The following is a 6,079-nucleotide window of genomic DNA, read 5'->3' as shown; positions in this document are numbered from 1 at the left end:
GCTCGGATCCCACGTTGCTGTGGCTCTGGCATAGGCCAGTGGCTACAGCTCCGATTCAACCCCTAGCCTGGGGGTCCATATGCCGTGGGAGCGGCCCAAGAAATAGCAACAACAACAACAACAACAACAAAAGACAAAAGACAAAAAAAATACCTTGAGACAAATGATAGTGAAGACAAAACCACTCAAAATCTATGGGACACTGCAAAAGCAGTGCTTGGGGGAAATTCATAGTGACACAGGCCTTCCTCAAAAAAGAAGAAAAATCTCAAATAACAACTTAACCCATCACCTAAATAAATTAGAAAAAGAACAAACAAAACTTAAAGTCGGCTTGGGGTTGATAGACGCAGACTATTGCCTTTGGAATGGATTAGCAATGAGAGCCTGCTGTGTAGCACTGGGAGCTATGTCTAGTTACTTATGATGGAGCATGATATTGTGAGAAAAAATAATGTATACATGTATGTGTAACTGGGTCACCATGCTGTACAGTAAAAAAAAAATAATGTATTGGGGAAATTATATATATATATATATATATATCAATAAACCCCCCCCAAACAAACAAAAATCCCCCCTAAAGTCAGCAGAAGGAAGGAAATCACAAAGATCAATGAGGAAATCAATAAAATAGAGATTCAAAAAGCAATAGAAAAAATCAATAAAGCCAAGAGCTGGTTCTTTGAAAAGGTAAACAAAATTGACAAACCTCTGGCCAGACTCACCAAGAAGAGAGAAAACTCCCAAATAAACACAATAAGAAATGAAAAAGGAGAAATCTCAACAGATACTGCACAAATACAAAAAATCCTAAGAACAAATTTGACAGCCTAGAAGAAACAGACAACTTTCTAGAGACTTAGGTCCTGCCAAAACTGAATCAAGAAGAAATAAATCAACCGAACAAGACTGATCACTAGAAATGAAATTGAATATGTAATAAAAACACTCCCTATAAACAAAAGTCCGGGACCAGATGGCTTCACAGATGAATTCTACCAAACGTACAAAGAGGAATTTATACCCATTCTCCTTAAACTTTTCCAAAAGTTTGAAGAAGAAGGAACACTCACAGAGACATTCTACGAAGCCACCATCACCCTAATACCAAAACTAGACAAAGATACTACCAAAAAAGAAAATTATAGGCCAATATCTTTGATGAATATAGGTGCAAAAATTATCAAAAAAATTTAGCCAACCCAATCCAAAAACATATAAAAAAGATCATACACAACGACCAAGTGGGATTCATCCCAGGTTCACAAGGATGGTTCAACATATGCAAATCAATCAATGTCATACACCACATTAACAAAATAAATATCAAAAACCACATGATCATCTCAATAGGTGCAGAACTGGCATTTGACAAAGTTCAGCATCCATTCATTATAAAAACTCTTACCAAAGTGAGTATAGAGGGAAATAACTTAACATAATAAAAGCCATTTACAACAAACCCACAGCAAATCTAATACTCAATGGAGAAAAGCTGAAAGCCTTTCCACTAAAATCTTGATCAAGACAAGGATGCCCATTCTCACCACTTTTATTTAACATAGTATTGGAAGTCCTAGCCTCAGCAATCAGACAAACAAAAGAAATAAAAGGTATCCAAATTGGAAAAAAAGAGGTAAAATTGTCACTTTATGCAGATAGCATGATTCTATATATAGAAAATCCTAAGGACTCCACACAAAAACTACTCAAACTGATTAATGAATTCAGCAAAGTAGCAGGGTGCAAGCTTAACATTCAGAATTTGGTTGCATTTCTGTATACTAACAATGAAATTTTAGAAAAGGAATGAAAAAATACAATATCTTTTAATATTGCACCCCCCAAAATTAAATACCTGAGAATAAACATGACCAAGGATGTGAAAGACTTGTATGCTGAGAACAATAAAACATTAATCAAGGAAATTAAAGTGGATTCAAAGAAATGGGAAGATATTCTATGCTCCTGGGTTGGAAAAATTAATGTCGTAAAAATGGCTATTCTACCCAAAGCATCTACAGATTCAACGCAATCCCTATCAAATTACCCACGACATTTTTCACAGAACTAGAAGAAACAATCTAAACATTTATATGGAACCACAAAAGACCCAGAATTGCCAATGCAATCCTGAGAAACAAAAACCAAGCAGGAGGCATAACTCTCCCAGACTTCAGGCAATATTACAAAGCCACATTAATCAGACATACAGACCAATGGAACAGAATAGACAACCCAGAAATAGACCCAGACACCTATGGTCAATTAATCTTCGACAAGGGAGGCAAAAATATAAAATGGAAAAAAGATAGTCTTTTCAGCAAGTGGTGCTGGGAAAACTGGACAGCCACATGTAAATCAGTGAAACTGCAACACACTCTCACACCATGCACAAAAACAAACTAAAAATGGCCTAAAAGACTTAAATGTAAGACAAGACACCATCAAACTCCTAGAAGAGAACATGGGCAAAACATTCTCTGACATCAACCTTACAAACGTTTTCTCAGGTCCGTCTCCTAAAGCAGCAGAAATAAAAGCAAAAATAAACCAATAGGACCTTATCAAATTGACAAGCTTTTGCACAGCAAAGGAAACCATAAAAAAATCAAAAAGACAACTTATGGAGTGGGAGAAAATCATTTCAAATGATGCAACTGACAAGGGCTTAATCTCTAAAATATACAAACAACTTATACAACTCAACAGCAAAAAAGCCAACAACCCAACTGAAAGATGGGCAAAAGACCTGAACAGACATTTCTCCAAAGAAGATATACAGATGGCCAAAAAGCATATGAAAAAATGCTTAACATCACTCATTATTAGAGAAATGGGAATCAAATCTACTATGAGGTACCACCTCACACCAGTCAGAATAGTCACCACTAATAAGTCCACAAATAACAAATGCTTGAGAGCATGTGGAAAAAAGGGAACCCTCCTACACTGTTGGTGGGAATGTAAAATTGTACAACCACTATGGAACTACTATATGAGCTAGAAATCCCACACTTGGGCATATATCTGGACAAACTTTCCTTGAAGAAATTACATGCACCCGATGTTCACTGCAGCACTATTCACAGTAGTCAAGACATGGAAACAACCTAAATGTCCACTGATAGATGAATGCATTAAGAAGATGTGACATATAAAAAAGAACAAAATAATGCCATTTTCAGCAACATAGATGGAACTAGAGACTCTCCTATTAAGTGAAGTAAGTCAGAAAGAGAAAGATAAATACCATATCATATCACTTATATCTGGAATCTAATATATGGCACAAATAAACCTTCCCACAGAAAAGAAACTCATGGACTTGGAGAACAGACTTGTGGTTGCCAAGGGGGTGGGGGAGGGAGTGGGATGGACTGGGAATCTGGGTTAATCGATGCAAACTATTGCCTTTGGAATGGATAAGCAATGAGATCCTGCTGTATAGCACTGGGAACTATATCTAGTCACTTGTGATGGAGCATGATGGAGGATAATGTGAGAAAAAGAATGGGTATATGTATGCATGGCTGGGTCACTTTGCTGTACTGTAGAAAATTGACATAACACTGTAAACCAACTCTAATGGAAAAATAACAATCATTTAAAAAATTTCAAAAAAGAATGGGTAAGCAATGAGGCCCTATTGTACAGCACAGGGTAATATATCCAGTCTCAGGATACTCCATGATGGAAGATAATATAAAAAAATGACTGGGCCACTTTTCTGTTAGCAGAAATTGGCATAACATTGTAAATCAACCATATTTTAATAAAAATAAAAAAATAAGGAGAAAAAAGTGGTATTGGTAATCAGCTTTCTGACAGCAGGAAGTTCAGGGTAGTGGATAAGAGCAAGGTGTTTGGAGGTATCATACCAGGCTCCCCTTGTTCCAATCTCAGCTTTCCCCCTTTCCACCTGTGTGACCATGGTGGTTGTTTCAATATCCTCACTGGTAGGGTAGAATAATAAAAATACCATGTAAATCTCATAGGATTGTTGTGTGGATTAAACTAAGGTAAAAATAATATGGTGTGCAAGGTACTAAGTACTTTGTATACAGATATTAATATCAGCTGAGTAAATGAACAGGCAGGCTCCTGGATATCACGTAATCACTAATTTTACTTGTGCCCCATAAGTAAGCTTATTCAGACGGGGCCCCATTGGGTCACTGACAACTTCTCAGAGAGAGAAGAATACAGAAATATCTTCCCCTAACCCCAAATGAGATTATATTATGGTGGGGGCTGCCAGAAAGGACAAACTTTGAGTGGGAAGGGACTAAGAAAGCTAACTTTGCAGGGGCCCTTTTCTGAATGTTTCTCTCCTCTGGGAATTAGAAAGCCTAATTAGAAGCTTAGGGCCTGATTAGAGAACCCCAATCAGTGGCGAATCCCCTTGCCTCAGTTTTCTAATTGCCTTCCTGGAACACCCAAGATAGGACAGAGACCCAGGCACCTACTGATGGGTGCTTCTGTGGATGCTGGGGCTTATGAGCTGCGGGTGCTGAAGATGTTTATTCCTCTGATCACCCAAAGCCCTGTTAAGACATCATATTCTACTTCCATCCAGCCTAGTCCTCCAGAGAAGGACCTCTTGGTCTCACCAAAGGTGGGTAAGAGAGAAAGTGAAACACAGTCCAGATTTAAAATGTACTTGATAAGTTGAATCTTGGTTTCCTCTCCTCTTAAATGGGTTTAATCTCTTCTTTCTTTAGAAAGGAGGGTCAAAGCTAGTGTGGTTTGCAGGGGAGCACAAAGCACCAGGAGTTATTTGTTTTGCTTCTCTCTTGCAGTGATGCAAGACATTTAGCATCTTTGGGTATTGGTTTCTTCATCTATAGCATGGGACAATCTTCAAGTGATTGTCTTTATAATCAGAAGACAAGGCAGGTGAAACCATATGGAAGACTGAAGAGGCTCTTTCAGGTAAGGGGGTATATGAGAGAAGGGCAAAAGCAAGAAGTAACTCTTGTCGAATCTCTAAGAAACTTGTTACACTCTAGCAGGTATTTGAAATATGATGGTACAGACATTACAGAGAGAGCTGGAAACAATAGGTAGTCTCTAAAATAGAATGACTCCTTTGTGGGAGAATAATTTCCCCAATATTGGAATTATTCCAGTTCCATAAAGATTGGTCAGAAAGGGTCACCATTAGTTCATTAGCCATCAGAGTTGCCCTAGGCAGGATTTCTGCTTTGGGTAGGAGGTGAATCTCAGATTCCTGCAGGTAAGAGTTCATGATTCTACTTTCTTTTTTTTTTCTTTTTAAAAATTAAAGTATAGTTGATTTACAATGTTGTGCCAGTTTCTGCTATACAGCAAAGTTACCACATATATTCTTTCCCCTACGTTATCATGGTCTATCCCAAGACACTGGATGTATTTCCCTGCGCTGTACAGTAGGACCTCATCTCTTATCCATTCTAAATGTAATAGTTTTCACCTACTAACCCCAAACTCCCAGTCCATCCCATTCCGTCCTCCTTCACCCTTGACAACCAGAAGTCTGTTCTTTATATTTGTGAGTCTGTTTCTGTTTTGTAGATAGGGTCATTTGTGCCCTCTTTTAGATTTCACATATAAGTGATAGCCTAAGTTTTTTTTTTTCTTTCTCTTTCTAACTCACTTCACTTAGTATGACAATCTTTAGTTGCATTCATGTTGCTGGATATGACGTTACTTCACTCTTTTCTTTATGGCTGAGTAGTGTTCCACGATTCTACTTACTGTGAGGTTTTGGCTAAGCCACCCCTAAAGCATAGAGACTCGAGATCTTTCTTTTAGGACCGGACAGGTGGGCACTGACTTTGGGAGAAGCTCTAAAGAGGTTAGGCGGTGAAAAAGGCCCATCTGTAGCTAAAGAGACCTCACACTTCTGCTCATGCTTTGCAGTGGTGGTTCCGTCCAGGTTCTCCCCTCTTCTCTCAATCTCCCTTTAAAGGAGGAAAGTTCATCTGTTTTCATTACTCTCTGAGAAACAGAGGGCTCGACTAGTTCTGTGCACAGCAGCAAAGCTGTGGCAAAACTCTGAAAAAGAGAAGCAGCCCAGGCAGTAGAAAGAGTG

Source organism: Phacochoerus africanus, chromosome 4 (genome assembly GCF_016906955.1).
Source record: "Phacochoerus africanus isolate WHEZ1 chromosome 4, ROS_Pafr_v1, whole genome shotgun sequence".
In the NCBI taxonomy this organism is placed as follows: Eukaryota; Metazoa; Chordata; class Mammalia; order Artiodactyla; family Suidae; genus Phacochoerus; species Phacochoerus africanus.
Note: the sequence above shows the minus strand (reverse complement) of the source record.